Below are 27,613 nucleotides of genomic sequence, written 5' to 3' on the forward strand. Positions count from 1 at the left end.
GCGGTCTGATGTGCGGAGGACTGGCGGTCTCATACGCGGAGTACTGGTGGTCTGATGCGCGGAGGACTGGCGGTCTCGGGGCTATGTGCGGAGGACTGGCGGTCTCGGGGCTATGTGTGGAGGCATGGCGGTCTGATGTGCGGAGGACTGGCGGTCTCATACGCTGAGTACTGGCGGTCTGATGCGCGGAGGACTGGCTGTCTCGGGGCTATGTGTGGAGGACTGGCGGTCTCGGGGCTATGTGCGGAGGACTGGCGGTCTCGGGGCTATGTGCGGAGGACTGGCGGTCTGATGTGCGGAGGACTGGCGGTCTCATACGCGGAGTACTGGCGGTCTGATGCGCGGAGGACTGGCGGTCTCGGGGCTATGTGCGGAGGACTGGCGGTCTCGGGGCTATGTGCGGAGTACTGGTGGTCTGATGTGCGGAGGACTGGCGGTCTCATACGCGGAGTACTGGTGGTCTGATGCGCGGAGGACTGGCGGTCTCGGGGCTATGTGCGGAGGACTGGCGGTCTCGGGGCTATGTGCGGAGGACTGGCGGTCTGATGTGCGGAGGACTGGCGGTCTCATACGCGGAGTACTGGCGGTCTGATGCGCGGAGGACTGGCGGTCTCGGGGCTATGTGCGGAGGACTGGCGGTCTCGGGGCTATGTGCGGAGTACTGGTGGTCTGATGTGCGGAGGACTGGCGGTCTCATACGCGGAGTACTGGCGGTCTGATGCGCGGAGGACTGGCGGTCTCGGGGCTATGTGCGGAGGACTGGCGGTCTCGGGGCTATGTGCGGAGGACTGGCGGTCTCGGGGCTATGTGCGGAGGACTGGCGGTCTTGGGGCTATGTGCGGAGTACTGATGGTCTGATGTACGGAGGACTGGCGGTCTCATACGCGGAGTACTGGCGGTCTGATGCGCGGAGGACTGGCGGTCTTGTGGCTATGTGCGGAGGACTGGCGGTCTCGGGGCTATGTGCGGAGGACTGGCGGTCTCGGGGCTATGTGCGGAGGACTGGCGGTCTCGGGGCTATGTGCGGAGGACTGGCGGTCTGATGTGCGGAGGACTGGCGGTCTCATACGCGGAGGACTGGCGGTCTCAGGGCTATGTGCGGAGGACTGGCGGTCTTGGGGCTATGTGCGGAGTACTGGTGTTCTGATGTGCGGAGGACTGGCGGTCTCATACGCGGAGTACTGGCGGTCTGATGCGCGGAGGACTGGCGGTCTCGGGGCTATGTGCGGAGTACTGGTGGTCTGATGTGCGGAGGACTGGCGGTCTCAGGGCTATGTGCGGAGGACTGGCGGTCTTGGGGCTATGTGTGGAGGACTGGCGGTCTGATGTGCGGAGGACTGGCGGTCTCATACGCTGAGTACTGGCGGTCTGATGCGCGGAGGACTGGCGGTCTCGGGGCTATGTGTGGGGGACTGGCGGTCTCGGGGCTATGTGCAGAGTACTGGTGGTCTGATGTGCGGAGGACTGGCGGTCTCGTACGTGGAGTACTGGCGGTCTGATGCGTGGAGGACTGGCGGTCTCGGGGCTATGTGCGGAGGACTGGCGGTCTTGGGGCTATGTGCGGAGGACTGGCGGTCTCGGGGCTATGTGCGGAGTACTGGTGGTCTGATGTGCGGAGGACTGGCGGTCTCATACGCGGAGTACTGGCGGTCTGATGCGCGGAGGACTGGCGGTCTCGGGGCTATGTGCGGAGGACTGGCGGTCTCGGGGCTATGTGCGGAGTACTGGTGGTCTGATGTGCGGAGGACTGGCGGTCTCATACGTGGAGTACTGGCGGTCTGATGCGCGGAGGACTGGCGGTCTCAGGGCTATGTGCGGAGGACTGGCGGTCTCGGGGCTATGTGCGGAGGACTGGCGGTCTCGGGGCTATGTGCGGAGGACTGGCGGTCTCGGGGCTATGTGCGGAGGACTGGCAGTCTGATGTGCGGAGGACTAGCAGTCTCATACGCGGAGTACTGGCGGTCTGATGTGCGGAGGACTGGCGGTCTCAGGGCTATGTGCGGAGGACTGGCGGTCTCGGGGCTATGTGCGGAGGACTGGCGGTCTCGGGGCTATGTGCGGAGGACTGGCGGTCTGATGTGCGGAGGACTGGCGGTCTCATACGCGGAGTACTGGCGGTCTGATGCACGGAGGACTGGCGGTCTCGGGGCTATATGCGGAGGACTGGCAGTCTCGGGGCTATGTGCGGAGTACTGGCAGTCTGATGCGCGGAGGACTGGCGGTCTCGGGGCTATGTGCGGAGGACTGGTGGTCTCGGGGCTATGTGCGGACTGGCGGTCTCGGGGCTATGTGCGGAGGACTGGCGGTCTGATGTGCGGAGGACTGGCGGTCTCATACGCGGAGTACTGGCGGTCTCGGGGCTATGTGCGGAGGACTGGCGGTCTCGGGGCTATGTGCGGAGGACTGGCGGTCTCGGGGCTATGTGCGGAGTACTGGTGGTCTGATGTGCGGAGGACTGGCGGTCTCATACGTGGAGTACTGGCGGTCTGATGCGCGGAGGACTGGCGGTCTCGGGGCTATGTGCGGAGGACTGGTGGTCTCGGGGCTATGTGCGGAGGACTGGCGGTCTCGGGGCTATGTGCGGAGGACTGGCGGTCTGATGTGCGGAGGACTGGCGGTCTCATACGCGGAGTACTGGCGGTCTCGGGGCTATGTGCGGAGGACTGGCGGTCTCGGGGCTTTGTGCGGAGTACTGGTGGTCTGATGTGCGGAGGACTGGCGGTCTCATACGCGGAGTACTGGCGGTCTGATGCGCGGAGGACTGGCGGTCTCGGGGCTATGTGCGGAGGACTGGCGGTCTCGGGGCTATGTGCGGAGGACTGGCGGTCTGATGTGCGGAGGACTGGCGGTCTCATACGCGGAGTACTGGCGGTCTGATGCGCGGAGGACTGGCGGTCTCGGGGCTATGTGCGGAGGACTGGCGGTCTCGGGGCTATGTGCAGAGTACTGGTGGTCTGATGTGCGGAGGACTGGCGGTCTCATACGCGGAGTACTGGCAGTCTGATGCGCGGAGGACTGGCGGTCTCGGGGCTATGTGCGGAGGACTGGTGGTCTCGGGGCTATGTGCGGAGGACTGGCGGTCTCGGGGCTATGTGCGGAGGACTGGCGGTCTGATGTGCGGAGGACTGGAGGTCTCATACGCGGAGTACTGGGGGTCTGATGCGCGGAGGACTGGCGGTCTCGGGGCTATATGCGGAGGACTGGTGGTCTCGGGGCTATGTGCGGAGTACTGGTGGTCTGATGTGCGGAGGGCTGGCGGTCTCATACGCGGAGTACTGGCAGTCTGATGCGCGGAGGACTGGCGGTCTCGGGGCTATGTGCGGAGGACTGGCGGTCTCGGGGCTATGTGCGGAGGACTGGCGGTCTCGGGGCTATGTGCGGAGTACTGGTGGTCTCATGTGCGGAGGACTGGCGGTCTCATACGCGGAGTACTGGCGGTCTGATGCGCGGAGGACTGGCGGTCTCGGGGCTATGTGCGGAGGACTGGCGGTCTCGGGGCTATGTGCGGAGGCCTGGCGGTCTCGGGGCTATGTGCGGAGGACTGGCGGTCTGATGTGCGGAGGACTGGCGGTCTGATGTGCGGAGGACTGGCGGTCTCATACGCGGAGTACTGGCGGTCTGATGCGCGGAGGACTGGTGGTCTCGGGGCTATGTGCGGAGGACTGGCGGTCTTGGGGCTATGTGCGGAGTACTGGTGGTCTGATGTGCGGAGGACTGGCGGTCTCATACGCGGAGTACTGGCGGTCTCATACACGGAGTACTGGCGGTCTGATGCGCGGAGGACTGGCGGTCTCGGGGCTATGTGCGGAGGACTGGCGGTCTCGGGGCTATGTGCGGAGGACTGATGGTCTGATGTGCGGAGGACTGGCGGTCTCATATGTGGAGTACTGGCGGTCTGATGCGCGGAGGACTGGCGGTCTCGGGGCTATGTGCGGAGGACTGGCAGTCTCGGGGCTATGTGCCTAGGACTGGCGTCTCGGGGCTATGTGTGGAGGACTGGCGGTCTCGGGGCTATGTGCGGAGGACTGGCGGTCTGATGCGCGTAGGACTGGCGGTCTCATACGCGGAGAACTGGCGGTCTGATGCGCGGAGGACTGGTGGTCTCGGGGCTATGTGCGGAGGACTGGCGGTCTCGGGGCTATGTGCAGAGGACTGGCGGTCTCGGGGCTATGTACGGAGGACTGGCGGTCTCGGGGCTATGTGCGGAGGACTGGCGGTCTCGGGGCTATGTGCGGAGGACTGGCGGTCTCGGGGCTATGTGCGGAGGACTGGCGGTCTCGGGGCTATGTGCAGAGGACTGGCGGTCTGATGTGCGGAGGACTGGCGGTCTCATACGCGGAGTACTGGTGGTCTGATGCGCGGAGGACTGGCGGTCTCGGGGCTATGTGCGGAGGACTGGCGGTCTCGGGGCTATGTGCGGAGTACTGGTGGTCTGATGTGCGGAGGACTGGCGGTCTCATAAGCGGAGTACTGGCGGTCTGATGCGCGGAGGACTGGCGGTCTCAGGGCTATGTGCGGAGGACTGGCTGTCTCGGGGCTATGTGCGGAGGACTGGCGGTCTCGGGGCTATGTGCGGAGTACTGGTGGTCTGATGTGCGGAGGACTGGCGGTCTCATACGCGGAGTACTGGCGGTCTGATGCGCGGAGGACTGGCGGTCTCGGGGCTATGTGCGGAGGACTGGCGGTCTCGGGGCTATGTGTGGAGGACTGGCGGTCTGATGTGCGGAGGACTGGAGGTCTCATACGCGGAGTACTGGGGGTCTGATGCGCGGAGGACTGGCGGTCTCGGGGCTATGTGCGGAGGACTGGTGGTCTCGGGGCTATGTGCGAGTACTGGTGGTCTGATGTGCGGAGGACTGGCGGTCTCATACGCGGAGTACTGGCGGTCTGATGCGCGGAGGACTGGCGGTCTCGGGGCTATGTGCGGAGGACTGGCGGTCTCGGGGCTATGTGCGGAGGACTGGCGGTCTCGGGGCTATGTGCGGAGTACTGGTGGTCTGATGTGCGGAGGACTGGCGGTCTCATACGCGGAGTACTGGCGAACTGATGCGCGGAGGACTGGCGGTCTCGGGGCTATGTGCGGAGGACTGGCGGTCTCGGGGCTATGTGCGGAGGACTGGCGGTCTCGGGGCTATGTGCGGAGGACTGGCGGTCTCGGGGCTATGTGCGGAGGACTGGCGGTCTGATGTGCGGAGGACTGGCGGTCTCATATGCGGAGTACTGGCGGTCTGATGCGCGGAGGACTGGTGGTCTCGGGGCTATGTGCGGAGGACTGGCGGTCTTGGGGCTATGTGCGGAGTACTGGCGGTCTCGGGGCTATGTGCGGAGGACTGGCGGTCTCGGGGCTATGTGCGGAGGACTGGCGGTCTCGGGGCTATGTGCGGAGGACTGGCGGTCTGATGTGCGGAGGACTGGCGGTCTCATACGCGGAGTACTGGCGGTCTGATGTGCGGAGGACTGGCGGTCTCGGGGCTATGTGCAGAGGACTGGCGGTCTGATGTGCGCAGGACTGGCGGTCTCATACGCGGAGTACTGGTGGTCTGATGCGCGGAGGACTGGCGGTCTCGGGGCTATGTGCGGAGGACTGGCGGTCTCGGGGCTATGTGTGGAGGACTGGCGGTCTGATGTGCGGAGGACTGGCGGTCTCATACGCTGAGTACTGGCGGTCTGATGCGCGGAGGACTGGCGGTCTCGGGGCTATGTGCGGAGGACTGGCGGTCTTGGGGCTATGTGCGGAGTACTGATGGTCTGATGTACGGAGGACTGGCGGTCTCATACGCGGAGTACTGGCGGTCTGATGCGCGGAGGACTGGCGGTCTTGTGGCTATGTGCGGAGGACTGGCGGTCTCGGGGCTATGTGCGGAGGACTGGCGGTCTCGGGGCTATGTGCGGAGGACTGGCGGTCTCGGGGCTATGTGCGGAGGACTAGCGGTCTGATGTGCGGAGGACTGGCGGTCTCATACGCGGAGTACTGGCGGTCTGATGCACGGAGGACTGGCGGTCTCAGGGCTATGTGCGGAGGACTGGCGGTCTTGGGGCTATGTGCGGAGTACTGGTGTTCTGATGTGCGGAGGACTGGCGGTCTCATACGCGGAGTACTGGCGGTCTGATGCGCGGAGGACTGGCGGTCTCGGGGCTATGTGCGGAGTACTGGTGGTCTGATGTGCGGAGGACTGGCGGTCTCGGGGCTATGTGCGGAGGACTGGCGGTCTTGGGGCTATGTGTGGAGGACTGGCGGTCTGATGTGCGGAGGACTGGCGGTCTCATACGCTGAGTACTGGCGGTCTGATGCGCGGAGGACTGGCGGTCTCGGGGCTATGTGTGGGGGACTGGCGGTCTCGGGGCTATGTGCAGAGTACTGGTGGTCTGATGTGCGGAGGACTGGCGGTCTCATACGCGGAGTACTGGCGGTCTGATGCGCGGAGGACTGGCGGTCTCGGGGCTATGTGCGGAGGACTGGCGGTCTCGGGGCTATGTGCGGAGGACTGGCGGTCTCGGGGCTATGTGCGGAGTACTGGTGGTCTGATGTGCGGAGGACTGGCGGTCTCATACGCGGAGTACTGGTGGTCTGATGCGCGGAGGACTGGCGGTCTCGGGGCTATGTGCGGAGGACTGGCGGTCTCGGGGCTATGTGCGGAGGACTGGCGGTCTCGGGGCTATGTGCGGAGGACTGGCGGTCTGATGTGCGGAGGACTGGCGGTCTCATATGCGGAGTACTGGCGGTCTGATGCGCGGAGGACTGGTGGTCTCGGGGCTATGTGCGGAGGACTGGCGGTCTTGGGGCTATGTGCGGAGTACTGGCGGTCTCGGGGCTATGTACGGAGGACTGGCGGTCTCGGGGCTATGTGCGGAGGACTGGCGGTCTCGGGGCTATGTGCGGAGGACTGGCGGTCTGATGTGCGGAGGACTGGCGGTCTCATACGCGGAGTACTGGCGGTCTGATGTGCGGAGGACTGGCGGTCTCGGGGCTATGTGCAGAGGACTGGCGGTCTGATGTGCGGAGGACTGGCGGTCTCATACGCGGAGTACTGGTGGTCTGATGCGCGGAGGACTGGCGGTCTCGGGGCTATGTGCGGAGGACTGGCGGTCTCGGGGCTATGTGTGGAGGACTGGCGGTCTGATGTGCGGAGGACTGGCGGTCTCATACGCTGAGTACTGGCGGTCTGATGCGCGGAGGACTGGCGGTCTCGGGGCTATGTGCGGAGGACTGGCGGTCTTGGGGCTATGTGCGGAGTACTGATGGTCTGATGTACGGAGGACTGGCGGTCTCATACGCGGAGTACTGGCGGTCTGATGCACGGAGGACTGGCGGTCTTGTGGCTATGTGCGGAGGACTGGCGGTCTCGGGGCTATGTGCGGAGGACTGGCGGTCTCGGGGCTATGTGCGGAGGACTGGCGGTCTCGGGGCTATGTGCGGAGGACTGGCGGTCTGATGTGCGGAGGACTGGCGGTCTCATACGCGGAGTACTGGCGGTCTGATGCGCGGAGGACTGGCGGTCTCGGGGCTATGTGCGGAGTACTGGTGGTCTGATGCGCGGAGGACTGGCGGTCTCGGGGCTATGTGTGGGGGACTGGCGGTCTCGGGGCTATGTGCAGAGTACTGGTGGTCTGATGTGCGGAGGACTGGCGGTCTCATACGTGGAGTACTGGCGGTCTGATGCGTGGAGGACTGGCGGTCTCGGGGCTATGTGCGGAGGACTGGCGGTCTTGGGGCTATGTGCGGAGGACTGGCGGTCTCGGGGCTATGTGCGGAGGACTGGCGGTCTGATGTGCGGAGGACTGGCGGTCTCATACGCGGAGTACTGGCGGTCTGATGCGCGGAGGACTGGCGGTCTCGGGGCTATGTGCGGAGGACTGGCGGTCTCGGGGCTATGTGCGGAGTACTGGTGGTCTGATGTGCGGAGGACTGGCGGTCTCATACGCGGAGTACTGGCGGTCTGATGCGCGGAGGACTGGCGGTCTCAGGGCTATGTGCGGAGGACTGGCGGTCTCGGGGCTATGTGCGGAGGACTGGCGGTCTCGGGGCTATGTGCGGAGGACTGGCGGTCTGATGTGCGGAGGACTGGAGGTCTCATACGCGGAGTACTGGGGGTCTGATGCGCGGAGGACTGGCGGTCTCGGGGCTATGTGCGGAGGACTGGTGGTCTCGGGGCTATGTGCGAGTACTGGTGGTCTGATGTGCGGAGGACTGGCGGTCTCATACGCGGAGTACTGGCGGTCTGATGCGCTGAGGACTGGCGGTCTCGGGGCTATGTGCGGAGGACTGGCGGTCTCGGGGCTATGTGCGGAGGACTGGCGGTCTCGGGGCTATGTGCGGAGTACTGGTGGTCTGATGTGCGGAGGACTGGCGGTCTCATACGCGGAGTACTGGCAGTCTGATGCGCGGAGGACTGGCGGTCTCGGGGCTATGTGCGGAGGACTGGCGGTCTCGGGGCTATGTGCGGAGGACTGGCGGTCTCGGGGCTATGTGCGGAGGACTGGCGGTCTCGGGGCTATGTGCAAAGGACTGGCGGTCTGATGTGCGGAGGACTGGCGGTCTCATATGCGGAGTACTGGCGGTCTGATGCGCGGAGGACTGGTGGTCTCGGGGCTATGTGCGGAGGACTGGCGGTCTTGGGGCTATGTGCGGAGTACTGGCGGTCTCGGGGCTATGTGCGGAGGACTGGCGGTCTCGGGGCTATGTGCGGAGGACTGGCGGTCTCGGGGCTATGTGCGGAGGACTGGCGGTCTGATGTGCGGAGGACTGGCGGTCTCATACGCGGAGTACTGGCGGTCTGATGTGCGGAGGACTGGCGGTCTCGGGGCTATGTGCAGAGGACTGGCGGTCTGATGTGCGGAGGACTGGCGGTCTCATACGCGGAGTACTGGTGGTCTGATGCGCGGAGGACTGGCGGTCTCGGGGCTATGTGCGGAGGACTGGCGGTCTCGGGGCTATGTGTGGAGGACTGGCGGTCTGATGTGCGGAGGACTGGCGGTCTCATACGCTGAGTACTGGCGGTCTGATGCGCGGAGGACTGGCGGTCTCGGGGCTATGTGCGGAGGACTGGCGGTCTTGGGGCTATGTGCGGAGTACTGATGGTCTGATGTACGGAGGACTGGCGGTCTCATACGCGGAGTACTGGCGGTCTGATGCGCGGAGGACTGGCGGTCTTGTGGCTATGTGCGGAGGACTGGCGGTCTCGGGGCTATGTGCGGAGGACTGGCGGTCTCGGGGCTATGTGCGGAGGACTGGCGGTCTCGGGGCTATGTGCGGAGGACTGGCGGTCTGATGTGCGGAGGACTGGCGGTCTCATACGCGGAGTACTGGCGGTCTGATGCGCGGAGGACTGGCGGTCTCAGGGCTATGTGCGGAGGACTGGCGGTCTTGGGGCTATGTGCGGAGTACTGGTGTTCTGATGTGCGGAGGACTGGCGGTCTCATACGCGGAGTACTGGCGGTCTGATGCGTGGAGGACTGGCGGTCTCGGGGCTATGTGCGGAGTACTGGTGGTCTGATGTGCGGAGGACTGGCGGTCTCGGGGCTATGTGCGGAGGACTGGTGGTCTTGGGGCTATGTGTGGAGGACTGGTGGTCTGATGTGCGGAGGACTGGCGGTCTCATACGCTGAGTACTGGCGGTCTGATGCGCGGAGGACTGGCGGTCTCGGGGCTATGTGTGGGGGACTGGCGGTCTCGGGGCTATGTGCAGAGTACTGGTGGTCTGATGTGCGGAGGACTGGCGGTCTCATACGCGGAGTACTGGCGGTCTGATGCGCGGAGGACTGGCGGTCTCGGGGCTATGTGCGGAGGACTGGCGGTCTCGGGGCTATGTGCGGAGGACTGGCGGTCTCGGGGCTATGTGCGGAGTACTGGTGGTCTGATGTGCGGAGGACTGGCGGTCTCATACGCGGAGTACTGGCGGTCTGATGCGCGGAGGACTGGCGGTCTCGGGGCTATGTGCGGAGGACTGGCGGTCTCGGGGCTATGTGCGGAGGACTGGCGGTCTCGGGGCTATGTGCGGAGGACTGGCGGTCTGATGTGCGGAGGACTGGCGGTCTCATATGCGGAGTATTGGCGGTCTGATGCGCGGAGGACTGGTGGTCTCGGGGCTATGTGCGGAGGACTGGCGGTCTTGGGGCTATGTGCGGAGTACTGGCGGTCTCGGGGCTATGTGCGGAGGACTGGCGGTCTCGGGGCTATGTGCGGAGGACTGGCGGTCTCGGGGCTATGTGCGGAGGACTGGCGGTCTGATGTGCGGAGGACTGGCGGTCTCATACGCGGAGTACTGGCGGTCTGATGTGCGGAGGACTGGCGGTCTCGGGGCTATGTGCAGAGGACTGGCGGTCTGATGTGTGGAGGACTGGCGGTCTCATACGCGGAGTACTGGTGGTCTGATGCGCGGAGGACTGGCGGTCTCGGGGCTATGTGCGGAGGACTGGCGGTCTCGGGGCTATGTGTGGAGGACTGGCGGTCTGATGTGCGGAGGACTGGCGGTCTCATACGCTGAGTACTGGCGGTCTGATGCGCGGAGGACTGGCGGTCTCGGGGCTATGTGCGGAGGACTGGCAGTCTTGGGGCTATGTGCGGAGTACTGATGGTCTGATGTACGGAGGACTGGCGGTCTCATACGCGGAGTACTGGCGGTCTGATGCGCGGAGGACTGGCGGTCTTGTGGCTATGTGCGGAGGACTGGCGGTCTCGGGGCTATGTGCGGAGGACTGGCGGTCTCGGGGCTATGTGCGGAGGACTGGCGGTCTCGGGGCTATGTGCGGAGGACTGGCGGTCTGATGTGCGGAGTACTGGCGGTCTCATACGCGGAGTACTGGCGGTCTGATGCGCGGAGGACTGGCGGTCTCAGGGCTATGTGCGGAGGACTGGCGGTCTTGGGGCTATGTGCGGAGTACTGGTGTTCTGATGTGCGGAGGACTGGCGGTCTCATACGCGGAGTACTGGCGGTCTGATGCGCGGAGGACTGGCGGTCTCGGGGCTATGTGCGGAGTACTGGTGGTCTGATGTGCGGAGGACTGGCGGTCTCGGGGCTATGTGCGGAGGATTGGCGGTCTTGGGGCTATGTGTGGAGGACTGGCGGTCTGATGTGCGGAGGACTGGCGGTCTCATACGCTGAGTACTGGCGGTCTGATGCGCGGAGGACTGGCGGTCTCGGGGCTATGTGTGGGGGACTGGCGGTCTCGGGGCTATGTGCAGAGTACTGGTGGTCTGATGTGCGGAGGACTGGCGGTCTCATACGTGGAGTACTGGCGGTCTGATGCGTGGAGGACTGGCGGTCTCGGGGCTATGTGCGGAGGACTGGCGGTCTTGGGGCTATGTGCGGAGGACTGGCGGTCTCGGGGCTATGTGCGGAGGACTGGCGGTCTTGGGGCTATGTGTGGAGGACTGGTGGTCTGATGTGCGGAGGACTGGTGGTCTCATACGCTGAGTACTGGCGGTCTGATGCGCGGAGGACTGGCGGTCTCGGGGCTATGTGTGGGGGACTGGCGGTCTCGGGGCTATGTGCAGAGTACTGGTGGTCTGATGTGCGGAGGACTGGCGGTCTCATACGCGGAGTACTGGCGGTCTGATGCGCGGAGGACTGGCGGTCTCGGGGCTATGTGCGGAGGACTGGCGGTCTCGGGGCTATGTGCGGAGGACTGGCGGTCTCGGGGCTATGTGCGGAGTACTGGTGGTCTGATGTGCGGAGGACTGGCGGTCTCATACGCGGAGTACTGGCGGTCTGATGCGCGGAGGACTGGCGGTCTCGGGGCTATGTGCGGAGGACTGGCGGTCTCGGGGCTATGTGCGGAGGACTGGCGGTCTCGGGGCTATGTGCGGAGGACTGGCGGTCTGATGTGCGGAGGACTGGCGGTCTCATATGCGGAGTATTGGCGGTCTGATGCGCGGAGGACTGGTGGTCTCGGGGCTATGTGCGGAGGACTGGCGGTCTTGGGGCTATGTGCGGAGTACTGGCGGTCTCGGGGCTATGTGCGGAGGACTGGCGGTCTCGGGGCTATGTGCGGAGGACTGGCGGTCTCGGGGCTATGTGCGGAGGACTGGCGGTCTGATGTGCGGAGGACTGGCGGTCTCATACGCGGAGTACTGGCGGTCTGATGTGCGGAGGACTGGCGGTCTCGGGGCTATGTGCAGAGGACTGGCGGTCTGATGTGTGGAGGACTGGCGGTCTCATACGCGGAGTACTGGTGGTCTGATGCGCGGAGGACTGGCGGTCTCGGGGCTATGTGCGGAGGACTGGCGGTCTCGGGGCTATGTGTGGAGGACTGGCGGTCTGATGTGCGGAGGACTGGCGGTCTCATACGCTGAGTACTGGCGGTCTGATGCGCGGAGGACTGGCGGTCTCGGGGCTATGTGCGGAGGACTGGCAGTCTTGGGGCTATGTGCGGAGTACTGATGGTCTGATGTACGGAGGACTGGCGGTCTCATACGCGGAGTACTGGCGGTCTGATGCGCGGAGGACTGGCGGTCTTGTGGCTATGTGCGGAGGACTGGCGGTCTCGGGGCTATGTGCGGAGGACTGGCGGTCTCGGGGCTATGTGCGGAGGACTGGCGGTCTCGGGGCTATGTGCGGAGGACTGGCGGTCTGATGTGCGGAGTACTGGCGGTCTCATACGCGGAGTACTGGCGGTCTGATGCGCGGAGGACTGGCGGTCTCAGGGCTATGTGCGGAGGACTGGCGGTCTTAGGGCTATGTGCGGAGTACTGGTGTTCTGATGTGCGGAGGACTGGCGGTCTCATACGCGGAGTACTGGCGGTCTGATGCGCGAAGGACTGGCGGTCTCTGGGCTATGTGCGGAGTACTGGTGGTCTGATGTGCGGAGGACTGGCGGTCTCGGGGCTATGTGCGGAGGATTGGCGGTCTTGGGGCTATGTGTGGAGGACTGGCGGTCTGATGTGCGGAGGACTGGCGGTCTCATACGCTGAGTACTGGCGGTCTGATGCGCGGAGGACTGGCGGTCTCGGGGCTATGTGTGGGGGACTGGCGGTCTCGGGGCTATGTGCAGAGTACTGGTGGTCTGATGTGCGGAGGACTGGCGGTCTCATACGTGGAGTACTGGCGGTCTGATGCGTGGAGGACTGGCGGTCTCGGGGCTATGTGCGGAGGACTGGCGGTCTTGGGGCTATGTGCGGAGGACTGGCGGTCTCGGGGCTATGTGCGGAGGACTGGCGGTCTGATGTGCGGAGGACTGGCGGTCTCATACGCGGAGTACTGGCGGTCTGATGCGCGGAGGACTGGCGGTCTCGGGGCTATGTGCGGAGGACTGGCGGTCTCGGGGCTATGTGCGGAGTACTGGTGGTCTGATGTGCGGAGGACTGGCGGTCTCATACGCGGAGTACTGGCGGTCTGATGCGTGGAGGACTGGCGGTCTCAGGGCTATGTGCGGAGGACTGGCGGTCTCGGGGCTATGTGCGGAGGACTGGCGGTCTCGGGGCTATGTGCGGAGGACTGGCGGTCTCGGGGCTATGTGCGGAGGACTGGCGGTCTCGGGGCTATGTGCGGAGGACTGGCGGTCTCGGGGCTATGTGCGGAGGACTGGCGGTCTGATGTGCGGAGGACTGGCGGTCTCATATGCGGAGTACTGGCGGTCTGATGCGCGGAGGACTGGTGGTCTCGGGGCTATGTGCGGAGGACTGGCGGTCTTGGGGCTATGTGCGGAGTACTGGCGGTCTCGGGGCTATGTGCGGAGGACTGGCGGTCTCGGGGCTATGTGCGGAGGACTGGCGGTCTGATGTGCGGAGGACTGGCGGTCTCATACGCGGAGTACTGGCGGTCTGATGTGCGGAGGACTGGCGGTCTCGGGGCTATGTGCAGAGGACTGGCGGTCTGATGTGCGGAGGACTGGCGGTCTCATACGCGGAGTACTGGTGGTCTGATGCGCGGAGGACTGGCGGTCTCGGGGCTATGTGCGGAGGACTGGCGGTCTCGGGGCTATGTGTGGAGGACTGGCGGTCTGATGTGCGGAGGACTGGCGGTCTCATACGCTGAGTACTGGCGGTCTGATGCGCGGAGGACTGGCGGTCTCGGGGCTATGTGCGGAGGACTGGCGGTCTTGGGGCTATGTGCGGAGTACTGATGGTCTGATGTACGGAGGACTGGCGGTCTCATACGCGGAGTACTGGCGGTCTGATGCGCGGAGGACTGGCGGTCTTGTGGCTATGTGCGGAGGACTGGCGGTCTCGGGGCTATGTGCGGAGGACTGGCGGTCTCGGGGCTATGTGCGGAGGACTGGCGGTCTCGGGGCTATGTGCGGAGGACTGGCGGTCTGATGTGCGGAGGACTGGCGGTCTCATACGCGGAGTACTGGCGGTCTGATGCGCGGAGGACTGGCGGTCTCAGGGCTATGTGCGGAGGACTGGCGGTCTTGGGGCTATGTGCGGAGTACTGGTGTTCTGATGTGCGGAGGACTGGTGGTCTCATACGCGGAGTACTGGCGGTCTGATGCGCGGAGGACTGGCGGTCTCGGGGCTATGTGCGGAGTACTGGTGGTCTGATGTGCGGAGGACTGGCGGTCTCGGGGCTATGTGCGGAGGACTGGCGGTCTTGGGGCTATGTGTGGAGGACTGGCGGTCTGATGTGCGGAGGACTGGCGGTCTCATACGCTGAGTACTGGCGGTCTGATGCGCGGAGGACTGGCGGTCTCGGGGCTATGTGTGGGGGACTGGCGGTCTCGGGGCTATGTGCAGAGTACTGGTGGTCTGATGTGCGGAGGACTGGCAGTCTCATACGCGGAGTACTGGCGGTCTGATGCGCGGAGGACTGGCGGTCTCGGGGCTATGTGCGGAGGACTGGCGGTCTCGGGGCTATGTGCGGAGGACTGGCGGTCTCGGGGCTATGTGCGGAGTACTGGTGGTCTGATGTGCGGAGGACTGGCGGTCTCATACGCGGAGTACTGGCGGTCTGATGCGCGGAGGACTGGCGGTCTCGGGGCTATGTGCGGAGGACTGGCGGTCTCGGGGCTATGTGCGGAGGACTGGCAGTCTCGGGGCTATGTGCGGAGGACTGGCGGTCTGATGTGCGGAGGACTGGCGGTCTCATATGCGGAGTACTGGCGGTCTGATGCGCGGAGGACTGGTGGTCTCGGGGCTATGTGCGGAGGACTGGCGGTCTTGGGGCTATGTGCGGAGTACTGGCGGTCTCGGGGCTATGTGCGGAGGACTGGCGGTCTCGGGGCTATGTGCGGAGGACTGGCGGTCTCGGGGCTATGTGCGGAGGACTGGCGGTCTGATGTGCGGAGGACTGGCGGTCTCATACGCGGAGTACTGGCGGTCTGATGTGCGGAGGACTGGCGGTCTCGGGGCTATGTGCAGAGGACTGGCGGTCTGATGTGCGGAGGACTGGCGGTCTCATACGCGGAGTACTGGTGGTCTGATGCGCGGAGGACTGGCGGTCTCGGGGCTATGTGCGGAGGACTGGCGGTCTCGGGGCTATGTGTGGAGGACTGGCAGTCTGATGTGCGGAGGACTGGCGGTCTCATACGCTGAGTACTGGCGGTCTGATGCGCGGAGGACTGGCGGTCTCGGGGCTATGTGCGGAGGACTGGCGGTCTTGGGGCTATGTGCGGAGTACTGATGGTCTGATGTACGGAGGACTGGCGGTCTCATACGCGGAGTACTGGCGGTCTGATGCGCGGAGGACTGGCGGTCTTGTGGCTATGTGCGGAGGACTGGCGGTCTCGGGGCTATGTGCGGAGGACTGGCGGTCTCGGGGCTATGTGCGGAGGACTGGCGGTCTCGGGGCTATGTGCGGAGGACTGGCGGTCTGATGTGCGGAGGACTGGCGGTCTCATACGCGGAGTACTGGCGGTCTGATGCGCGGAGGACTGGCGGTCTCAGGGCTATGTGCGGAGGACTGGCTGGCTTGGGGCTATGTGCGGAGTACTGGTGTTCTGATGTGCGGAGGACTGGCGGTCTCATACGCGGAGTACTGGCGGTCTGATGCGCGGAGGACTGGCGGTCTCGGGGCTATGTGCGGAGTACTGGTGGTCTGATGTGCGGAGGACTGGCGGTCTCTGGGCTATGTGCGGAGGACTGGCGGTCTTGGGGCTATGTGTGGAGGACTGGCGGTCTGATGTGCGGAGGACTGGCGGTCTCATACGCTGAGTACTGGCGGTCTGATGCGCGGAGGACTGGCGGTCTCGGGGCTATGTGTGGGGGACTGGCGGTCTCGGGGCTATGTGCAGAGTACTGGTGGTCTGATGTGCGGAGGACTGGCGGTCTCATACGTGGAGTACTGGCGGTCTGATGCGTGGAGGACTGGCGGTCTCGGGGCTATATGCGGAGGACTGGCGGTCTTGGGGCTATGTGCGGAGGACTGGCGGTCTCGGGGCTATGTGCGGAGGACTGGCGGTCTGATGTGCGGAGGACTGGCGGTCTCATACGCGGAGTACTGGCGGTCTGATGCGCGGAGGACTGGCGGTCTCGGGGCTATGTGCGGAGGACTGGCGGTCTCGGGGCTATGTGCGGAGTACTGGTGGTCTGATGTGCGGAGGACTGGCGGTCTCATACGCGGAGTACTGGCGGTCTGATGCGCGGAGGACTGGCGGTCTCAGGGCTATGTGCGGAGGACTGGCGGTCTCGGGGCTATGTGCGGAGGACTGGCGGTCTCGGGGCTATGTGCGGAGGACTGGCGGTCTCGGGGCTATGTGCGGAGGACTGGCGGTCTGATGTGCGGAGGACTGGCGGTCTCATACGCGGAGTACTGGCGGTCTGATGCGCGGAGGACTGGCGGTCTCGGGGCTATGTGCGGAGGACTGGCGGTCTCGGGGCTATGTGCGGAGGACTGGCGGTCTCGGGGCTATGTGCGGAGGACTGGCGGTCTGATGTGCGGAGGACTGGCGGTCTCATACGCGGAGTACTGGCGGTCTGATGCACGGAGGACTGGCGGTCTCGGGGCTATATGCGGAGGACTGGCAGTCTCGGGGCTATGTGCGGAGTACTGGTGGTCTGATGTGCGGAGGACTGGCGGTCTCATACGCGGAGTACTGGCAGTCTGATGCGCGGAGGACTGGCGGTCTCGGGGCTATGTGCGGAGGACTGGTGGTCTCGGGGCTATGTGCGGACTGGCGGTCTCGGGGCTATGTGCGGAGGACTGGCAGTCTGATGTGCGGAGGACTGGCGGTCTCATACGCGGAGTACTGGCGGTCTGATGCACAGAGGACTGGCGGTCTCGGGGCTATGTGCGGAGGACTGGCGGTCTCGGGGCTATGTGCGGAGTACTGGTGGTCTGATGTGCGGAGGACTGGCGGTCTCATACGTGGAGTACTGGCGGTCTGATGCGCGGAGGACTGGCGGTCTCGGGGCTATGTGCCGAGGACTGGCGGTCTCGGGGCTATGTGCGGAGTACTGGTGGTCTGATGTGCGGAGGACTGGCGGTCTCATACATGGAGTACTGGCGGTCTGATGCACGGAGGACTGGCGGTCTTGGGGCTATGTGCGGAGGACTGGCGGTCTCGGGGCTATGTGCGGAGGACTGGCGGTCTCGGGGCTATGTGCGGAGGACTGGCGGTCTGATGTGCGGAGGACTGGCGGTCTCATACGCGGAGTACTGGCGGTCTGATGCGCGGAGGACTGGCGGTCTCGGGGCTATGTGGGGAGGACTGGCGGTCTTTGGGCTATGTGCGGAGTACTGGTGGTCTGATGTGCGGAGGACTGGCGGTCTCATACGTGGAGTACTGGCGGTCTGATGTGCGGAGGACTGGCGGTCTCGGGGCTATGTGCGGAGGACTGGCGGTCTCGGGGCTATGTGCGGAGGACTGGCGGTCTGATGTGCGGAGGACTGGCGGTCTCATACGCGGAGTACTGGCGGTCTGATGCGCGGAGGACTGGCGGTCTCGGGGCTATGTGCGGAGGACTGGCGGTCTCGGGGCTATGTGCGGAGTACTGGTGGTCTGATGTGCGGAGGACTGGCGGTCTCATACGCGGAGTACTGGCAGTCTGATGCGCGGAGGACTGGCGGTCTCGGGGCTATGTGCGGAGGACTGGCGGTCTCGGGGCTATGTGCGGAGGACTGGCGGTCTCGGGGCTATGTGCGGAGGACTGGCGGTCTGATGTGCGGAGGACTGGAGGTCTCATACGCGGAGTACTGGGGGTCTGATGCGCGGAGGACTGGCGGTCTCGGGGCTATATGCGGAGGACTGGTGGTCTCGGGGCTATGTGCGGAGTACTGGTGGTCTGATGTGCGGAGGACTGGCGGTCTCATACGCGGAGTACTGGCGGTCTGATGCGCGGAGGACTGGCGGTCTCGGGGCTATGTGCGGAGGACTGGCGGTCTCGGGGCTATGTGCGGAGGACTGGCGGTCTCGGGGCTATGTGCGGAGTACTGGTGGTCTGATGTGCGGAGGACTGGCGGTCTCATACGCGGAGTACTGGCGGTCTGATGCGCGGAGGACTGGCGGTCTCGGGGCTATGTGCGGAGGACTGGCGGTCTCGGGGCTATGTGCGGAGGACTGGCGGTCTCGGGGCTATATGCGGAGGACTGGCGGTCTCGGGGCTATGTGCGGAGGACTGGCGGTCTGATGTGCGGAGGACTGGCGGTCTCATACGCGGAGTACTGGCGGTCTGATGCGCGGAGGACTGGTGGTCTCGGGGCTATGTGCGGAGGACTGGCGGTCTTGGGGCTATGTGCGGAGTACTGGCGGTCTCGGGGCTATGTGCGGAGGACTGGCGGTCTGATGTGCGGAGGACTGGCGGTCTCATACGCGGAGTACTGGTGGTCTGATGCGCGGAGGACTGGCGGTCTCGGGGCTATGTGCGGAGGACTGATGGTCTTGGGGTTATGTGCGGAGGACTGGCGGTCTCGGGGCTATGTGCGGAGGACTGGCGTTCTGATATGCGGAGGACAGGCGGTGTCATACGCGGAGTACTGGTGGTCTGATGCGCGGAGGACTGGCGGTCTCGGGGCTATGTGCGGAGGACTGGCGGTCTCGGGGCTATGTGCGGAGTACTGGTGGTCTGATATGCGGAGGACTGGCGGTCTCATACTCGGAGTACTGGCGGTCTGATGCACGGAAGACTGGCGGTCTCGGGGCTATGTGCGGAGGACTGGCGGTCTCGGGGCTATGTGCGGAGGACTGGCGGTCTCGGGGCTATGTGCGGAGGACTGGCAGTCTGATGTGCGGAGGACTGGCGGTCTCATACGCGGAGTACTGGCGGTCTGATGCGCGGAGGACTGGCGGTCTCGGGGCTATGTGCGGAGGACTGGCGGTCTCGGGGCTATGTGCGGAGGACTGGCGGTCTCGGGGCTATGTGCGGAGGACTGGCAGTCTGATGTGCGGAGGACTGGCGGTCTCATAGGCGGAGTACTGGCGGTCTGATGTGCGGAGGACTGGCGGTCTCGGGGCTATGTGCGGAGGACTGGCGGTCTCGGGGCTATGTGCGGAGTACTGGTGGTCTGATGTGCGGAGGACTGGCGGTCTCATACGCGGAGTACTGGTGGTCTGATGCACGGAGGACTGGCGGTCTCGGGGCTATGTGCAGAGGACTGGCGGTCTCTGGGCTATGTGCGGAGGACTGGTGGTCTCGGGGCTATGTGCGGAGGACTGGCGGTCTCGGGGCTATGTGCGGAGTACTGGCGGTCTGATGTGCGGAGGACTGGCGGTCTCATACGCGGAGTACTGGCGGTCTGATGCGCAGAAGACTGGCGGTCTCGGGGCTATGTGCGGAGGACTGGCGGTCTCGGGGCTATGTGCGGAGTACTGGTGGTCTGATGTGCGGAGGACTGGCGGTCTCATACACGGAGTACTGGCGGTCTGATGCGCGGAGGACTGGCGGTCTCGGGGCTATGTGCGGAGGACTGGCGGTCTCGGGGCTATGTGCGGAGGACTGGCGGTCTCGGGGCTATGTGCGGAGGACTGGCGGTCTGATGTGCGGAGGACTGGCGGTCTCATACGCGGAGTACTGGCGGTCTGATGCGCGGAGGACTGGCGGTCTCGGGGCTATGTGCGGAGGACTGGCAGTCTCGGGGCTATGTGCGGAGTACTGGTGGTCTGATGTGCGGAGGACTGGCGGTCTCATACGCGGAGTACTGGCGGTCTGATGCGCGGAGGACTGGCGGTCTCGGGGCTATGTGCGGAGGACTGGCGGCCTCGGGGCTATGTGCGGAGGACTGGCGGTCTCTGGGCTATGTGCGGAGGACTGGCGGTCTCGGGGCTATGTGCGGAGGACTGGCGGTCTGATGTGCGGAGGACTGGCGGTCTCATACGCGGAGTACTGGCGGTCTGATGTGCGGAGGACTGGCGGTCTCGGGGCTATGTGCGGAGTATTGGTGGTCTGATGTGCGGAGGACTGGCGGTCTCATACGCTGAGTACTGGCGGTCTGATGCGCGGAGGACTGGCGGTCTTGGGGCTATGTGCGGAGGACTGGCGGTCTCGGGGCTATGTGCGGAGGACTGGCGGTCTCGGGGCTATGTGCGGAGGACTGGCGGTCTCGGGGCTATGTGCGGAGGACTGGCGGTCTCGGGGCTATGTGCAGAGGACTGGCGGTCTTGGGGCTATGTGCGGAGTACTGGCGGTCTCGGGGCTATGTGAGGAGGACTGGCGGTCTCGGGGCTATGTGCGGAGGACTGGCGGTCTCGGGGCTATGTGCGGAGGACTGGCGGTCTGATGTGCGGAGGACTGGCGGTCTCATACGCGGAGTACTGGCGGTCTGATGTGCGGAGGACTGGCGGTCTCGGGGCTATGTGCAGAGGACTGGCGGTCTGATGTGCGGAGGACTGGCGGTCTCATACGCGGAGTACTGGTGGTCTGATGCGCGGAGGACTGGCGGTCTCGGGGCTATGTGCGGAGGACTGGCGGTCTCGGGGCTATGTGTGGAGGACTGGCAGTCTGATGTGCGGAGGACTGGCGGTCTCATACGCTGAGTACTGGCGGTCTGATGCGCGGAGGACTGGCGGTCTCGGGGCTATGTGCGGAGTACTGATGGTCTGATGTACGGAGGACTGGCGGTCTCATACGCGGAGTACTGGCGGTCTGATGCGCGGAGGACTGGCGGTCTTGTGGCTATGTGCGGAGGACTGGCGGTCTCGGGGCTATGTGCGGAGGACTGGCGGTCTCGGGGCTATGTGCGGAGGACTGGCGGTCTCGGGGCTATGTGCGGAGGACTGGCGGTCTGATGTGCGGAGGACTGGCGGTCTCATACGCGGAGTACTGGCGGTCTGATGCGCGGAGGACTGGCGGTCTCAGGGCTATGTGCGGAGGACTGGCTGGCTTGGGGCTATGTGCGGAGTACTGGTGTTCTGATGTGCGGAGGACTGGCGGTCTCATACGCGGAGTACTGGCGGTCTGATGCGCGGAGGACTGGCGGTCTCGGGGCTATGTGCGGAGTACTGGTGGTCTGATGTGCGGAGGACTGGCGGTCTCTGGGCTATGTGCGGAGGACTGGCGGTCTTGGGGCTATGTGTGGAGGACTGGCGGTCTGATGTGCGGAGGACTGGCGGTCTCATACGCTGAGTACTGGCGGTCTGATGCGCGGAGGACTGGCGGTCTCGGGGCTATGTGTGGGGGACTGGCGGTCTCGGGGCTATGTGCAGAGTACTGGTGGTCTGATGTGCGGAGGACTGGCGGTCTCATACGTGGAGTACTGGCGGTCTGATGCGTGGAGGACTGGCGGTCTCGGGGCTATGTGCGGAGGACTGGCGGTCTTGGGGCTATGTGCGGAGGACTGCAGTCTCGGGGCTATGTGCGGAGGACTGGCGGTCTGATGTGCGGAGGACTGGCGGTCTCATACGCGGAGTACTGGCGGTCTGATGCGCGGAGGACTGGCGGTCTCGGGGCTATGTGCGGAGGACTGGCGGTCTCGGGGCTATGTGCGGAGTACTGGTGGTCTGATGTGCGGAGGACTGGCGGTCTCATACGCGGAGTACTGGCGGTCTGATGCGCGGAGGACTGGCGGTCTCAGGGCTATGTGCGGAGGACTGGCGGTCTCGGGGCTATGTGTGGAGGACTGGCGGTCTCGGGGCTATGTGCGGAGGACTGGCGGTCTCGGGGCTATGTGCGGAGGACTGGCGGTCTGATGTGCGGAGGACTGGCGGTCTCATACGCGGAGTACTGGCGGTCTGATGCGCGGAGGACTGGCGGTCTCGGGGCTATGTGCGGAGGACTGGCGGTCTCGGGGCTATGTGCGGAGGACTGGCGGTCTCGGGGCTATGTGCGGAGGACTGGCGGTCTGATGTGCGGAGGACTGGCGGTCTCATACGCGGAGTACTGGCGGTCTGATGCACGGAGGACTGGCGGTCTCGGGGCTATATGCGGAGGACTGGCAGTCTCGGGGCTATGTGCGGAGTACTGGTGGTCTGATGTGCGGAGGACTGGCGGTCTCATACGCGGAGTACTGGCAGTCTGATGCGCGGAGGACTGGCGGTCTCGGGGCTATGTGCGGAGGACTGGCGGTCTCGGGGCTATGTGCGGAGGACTGGCAGTCTGATGTGCGGAGGACTGGCGGTCTCATACGCGGAGTACTGGCGGTCTGATGCGCAGAGGACTGGCGGTCTCGGGGCTATGTGCGGAGGACTGGCGGTCTCGGGGCTATGTGCGGAGTACTGGTGGTCTGATGTGCGGAGGACTGGCGGTCTCATACGTGGAGTACTGGCGGTCTGATGCGCGGAGGACTGGCGGTCTCGGGGCTATGTGCCGAGGACTGGCGGTCTCGGGGCTATGTGCGGAGGACTGGCGGTCTCGGGGCTATGTGCGGAGGACTGGCGGTCTCGGGGCTATGTGCGGAGGACTGGCGGTCTGATGTGCGGAGGACTGGCGGTCTCATACGCGGAGTACTGGCGGTCTGATGCGTGGAGGACTGGCGGTCTCGGGGCTATGTGGGGAGGACTGGCGGTCTTTGGGCTATGTGCGGAGTACTGGTGGTCTGATGTGCGGAGGACTGGCGGTCTCATACGTGGAGTACTGGCGGTCTGATGTGCGGAGGACTGGCGGTCTCGGGGCTATGTGCGGAGGACTGGCGGTCTCGGGGCTATGTGCGGAGGACTGGCGGTCTGATGTGCGGAGGACTGGCGGTCTCATATGCGGAGTACTGGCGGTCTGATGCGCGGAGGACTGGCGGTCTCGGGGCTATGTGCGGAGGACTGGCGGTCTCGGGGCTATGTGCGGAGTACTGGTGGTCTGATGTGCGGAGGACTGGCGGTCTCATACGCGGAGTACTGGCAGTCTGATGCGCGGAGGACTGGCGGTCTCAGGGCTATGTGCGGAGGACTGGCTGTCTCGGGGCTATGTGCGGAGGAATGGCGGTCTCGGGGCTATGTGCGGAGTACTGGTGGTCTGATGTGCGGAGGACTGGCGGTCTCATACGCGGAGTACTGGCGGTCTGATGCGCAGAAGACTGGCGGTCTCGGGGCTATGTGCGGAGGACTGGCGGTCTCGGGGCTATGTGCGGAGTACTGGTGGTCTGATGTGCGGAGGACTGGCGGTCTCATACACGGAGTACTGGCGGTCTGATGCGCGGAGGACTGGCGGTCTCGGGGCTATGTGCGGAGGACTGGCGGTCTCGGGGCTATGTGCGGAGGACTGGCGGTCTCGGGGCTATGTGCGGAGGACTGGCGGTCTGATGTGCGGAGGACTGGCGGTCTCATACGCGGAGTACTGGCGGTCTGATGCGCGGAGGACTGGCGGTCTCGGGGCTATGTGCGGAGGACTGGCAGTCTCGGGGCTATGTGCGGAGTACTGGTGGTCTGATGTGCGGAGGACTGGCGGTCTCATACGCGGAGTACTGGCGGTCTGATGCGCGGAGGACTGGCGGTCTCGGGGCTATGTGCGGAGGACTGGCGGCCTCGGGGCTATGTGCGGAGGACTGGCGGTCTCTGGGCTATGTGCGGAGGACTGGCGGTCTCGGGGCTATGTGCGGAGGACTGGCGGTCTGATGTGCGGAGGACTGGCGGTCTCATACGCGGAGTACTGGCGGTCTGATGTGCGGAGGACTGGCGGTCTCGGGGCTATGTGCGGAGTATTGGTGGTCTGATGTGCGGAGGACTGGCGGTCTCATACGCTGAGTACTGGCGGTCTGATGCGCGGAGGACTGGCGGTCTTGGGGCTATGTGCGGAGGACTGGCGGTCTCGGGGCTATGTGCGGAGGACTGGCGGTCTCGGGGCTATGTGCGGAGGACTGGCGGTCTCGGGGCTATGTGCGGAGGACTGGCGGTCTCGGGGCTATGTGCAGAGGACTGGCGGTCTTGGGGCTATGTGCGGAGTACTGGCGGTCTCGGGGCTATGTGCGGAGGACTGGCGGTCTCGGGGCTATGTGCGGAGGACTGGCGGTCTGATGTGCGGAGGACTGGCGGTCTGATGTGCGGAGGACTGGCGGTCTCATACACGGAGTACTGGCGGTCTGATGTGCGGAGGACTGGCGGTCTCGGGGCTATGTGCAGAGGACTGGCGGTCTGATGTGCGGAGGACTGGCGGTCTCATACGCGGAGTACTGGTGGTCTGATGCGCGGAGGACTGGCGGTCTCGGGGCTATGTGCGGAGGACTGGCGGTCTCGGGGCTATGTGTGGAGGACTGGCAGTCTGATGTGCGGAGGACTGGCGGTCTCATACGCTGAGTACTGGCGGTCTGATGCGCGGAGGACTGGCGGTCTCGGGGCTATGTGCGGAGGACTGGCGGTCTTGGGGCTATGTGCGGAGTACTGATGGTCTAATGTACGGAGGACTGGCGGTCTCATACGCGGAGTACTGGCGGTCTGATGCGCGGAGGACTGGCGGTCTTGTGGCTATGTGCGGAGGACTGGCGGTCTCGGGGCTATGTGCGGAGGACTGGCGGTCTCGGGGCTATGTGCGGAGGACTGGCGGTCTCGGGGCTATGTGCGGAGGACTGGCGGTCTGATGTGCGGAGGACTGGCGGTCTCATACGCGGAGTACTGGCGGTCTGATGCGCGGAGGACTGGCGGTCTCAGGGCTATGTGCGGAGGACTGGCTGGCTTGGGGCTATGTGCGGAGTACTGGTGTTCTGATGTGCGGAGGACTGGCGGTCTCATACGCGGAGTACTGGCGGTCTGATGCGCGGAGGACTGGCGGTCTCGGGGCTATGTGCGGAGTACTGGTGGTCTGATGTGCGGAGGACTGGCGGTCTCTGGGCTATGTGCGGAGGACTGGCGGTCTTGGGGCTATGTGTGGAGGACTGGCGGTCTGATGTGCGGAGGACTGGCGGTCTCATACGCTGAGTACTGGCGGTCTGATGCGCGGAGGACTGGCGGTCTCGGGGCTATGTGTGGGGGACTGGCGGTCTCGGGGCTATGTGCAGAGTACTGGTGGTCTGATGTGCGGAGGACTGGCGGTCTCATACGTGGAGTACTGGCGGTCTGATGCGTGGAGGACTGGCGGTCTCGGGGCTATGTGCGGAGGACTGGCGGTCTTGGGGCTATGTGCGGAGGACTGGCGGTCTCGGGGCTATGTGCGGAGGACTGGCGGTCTGATGTACGGAGGACTGGCGGTCTCATACGCGGAGTACTGGCGGTCTGATGCGCGGAGGACTGGTGGTCTCGGGGCTATGTGCGGAGGACTGGCGGTCTCGGGGCTATGTGCGGAGTACTGGTGGTCTGATGTGCGGAGGACTGGCGGTCTCATACGCGGAGTACTGGCGGTCTGATGCGCGGAGGACTGGCGGTCTCAGGGCTATGTGCGGAGGACTGGCGGTCTCGGGGCTATGTGCGGAGGACTGGCGGTCTCGGGGCTATGTGCGGAGGACTGGCGGTCTCGGGGCTATGTGCGGAGGACTGGCGGTCTGATGTGCGGAGGACTGGCGGTCTCATACGCGGAGTACTGGCGGTCTGATGCGCGGAGGACTGGCGGTCTCGGGGCTATGTGCGGAGGACTGGCGGTCTCGGGGCTATGTGCGGAGGACTGGCGGTCTCGGGGCTATGTGCGGAGGACTGGCGGTCTGATGTGCGGAGGACTGGCGGTCTCATACGCGGAGTACTGGCGGTCTGATGCACGGAGGACTGGCGGTCTCGGGGCTATATGCGGAGGACTGGCAGTCTCGGGGCTATGTGCGGAGTACTGGTGGTCTGATGTGCGGAGGACTGGCGGTCTCATACGCGGAGTACTGGCAGTCTGATGCGCGGAGGACTGGCGGTCTCGGGGCTATGTGCGGAGGACTGGTGGTCTCGGGGCTATGTGCGGACTGGCGGTCTCGGGGCTATGTGCGGAGGACTGGCAGTCTGATGTGCGGAGGACTGGCGGTCTCATACGCGGAGTACTGGCGGTCTGATGCGCAGAGGACTGGCGGTCTCGGGGCTTTGTGCGGAGGACTGGCGGTCTCGGGGCTATGTGCGGAGTACTGGTGGTCTGATGTGCGGAGGACTGGCGGTCTCATACGTGGAGTACTGGCGGTCTGATGCGCGGAGGACTGGCGGTCTCGGGGCTATGTGCCGAGGACTGGCGGTCTCGGGGCTATGTGCGGAGGACTGGCGGTCTCGGGGCTATGTGCGGAGGACTGGCGGTCTCGGGGCTATGTGCGGAGGACTGGCGGTCTGATGTGCGGAGGACTGGCGGTCTCATACGCGGAGTACTGGCGGTCTGATGCGCGGAGGACTGGCGGTCTCGGGGCTATGTGGGGAGGACTGGCGGTCTTTGGGCTATGTGCGGAGTACTGGTGGTCTGATGTGCGGAGGACTGGCGGTCTCATACGTGGAGTACTGGCGGTCTGATGTGCGGAGGACTGGCGGTCTCGGGGCTATGTGCGGAGGACTGGCGGTCTCGGGGCTATGTGCGGAGGACTGGCGGTCTGATGTGCGGAGGACTGGCGGTCTCATACGCGGAGTACTGGCGGTCTGATGCGCGGAGGACTGGCGGTCTCGGGGCTATGTGCGGAGGACTGGCGGTCTCGGGGCTATGTGCGGAGTACTGGTGGTCTGATGTGCGGAGGACTGGCGGTCTCATACGCGGAGTACTGGCAGTCTGATGCGCGGAGGACTGGCGGTCTCGGGGCTATGTGCGGAGGACTGGCGGTCTCGGGGCTATGTGCGGAGGACTGGCGGTCTCGGGGCTATGTGCGGAGGACTGGCGGTCTGATGTGCGGAGGACTGGAGGTCTCATACGCGGAGTACTGGGGGTCTGATGCGTGGAGGACTGGCGGTCTCGGGGCTATATGCGGAGGACTGGTGGTCTCGGGGCTATGTGCTGAGTACTGGTGGTCTGATGTGCGGAGGACTGGCGGTCTCATACGCGGAGTACTGGCGGTCTGATGCGCGGAGGACTGGCGGTCTCGGGGCTATGTGCGGAGGACTGGCGGTCTCGGGGCTATGTGCGGAGTACTGGCGGTCTGATGTGCGGAGGACTGGCGGTCTCATACGCGGAGTACTGGCGGTCTGATGCGCAGAAGACTGGCGGTCTCGGGGCTATGTGCGGAGGACTGGCGGTCTCGGGGCTATGTGCGGAGTACTGGTGGTCTGATGTGCGGAGGACTGGCGGTCTCATACACGGAGTACTGGCGGTCTGATGCGCGGAGGACTGGCGGTCTCGGGGCTATGTGCGGAGGACTGGCGGTCTCGGGGCTATGTGCGGAGGACTGGCGGTCTCGGGGCTATGTGCGGAGGACTGGCGGTCTGATGTGCGGAGGACTGGCGGTCTCATACGCGGAGTACTGGCGGTCTGATGCGCGGAGGACTGGCGGTCTCGGGGCTATGTGCG

The sequence above is a fragment of the Lissotriton helveticus genome, chromosome 9 (genome assembly GCF_964261635.1).
Source record: "Lissotriton helveticus chromosome 9, aLisHel1.1, whole genome shotgun sequence".
Classification (NCBI taxonomy): Eukaryota; Metazoa; Chordata; class Amphibia; order Caudata; family Salamandridae; genus Lissotriton; species Lissotriton helveticus.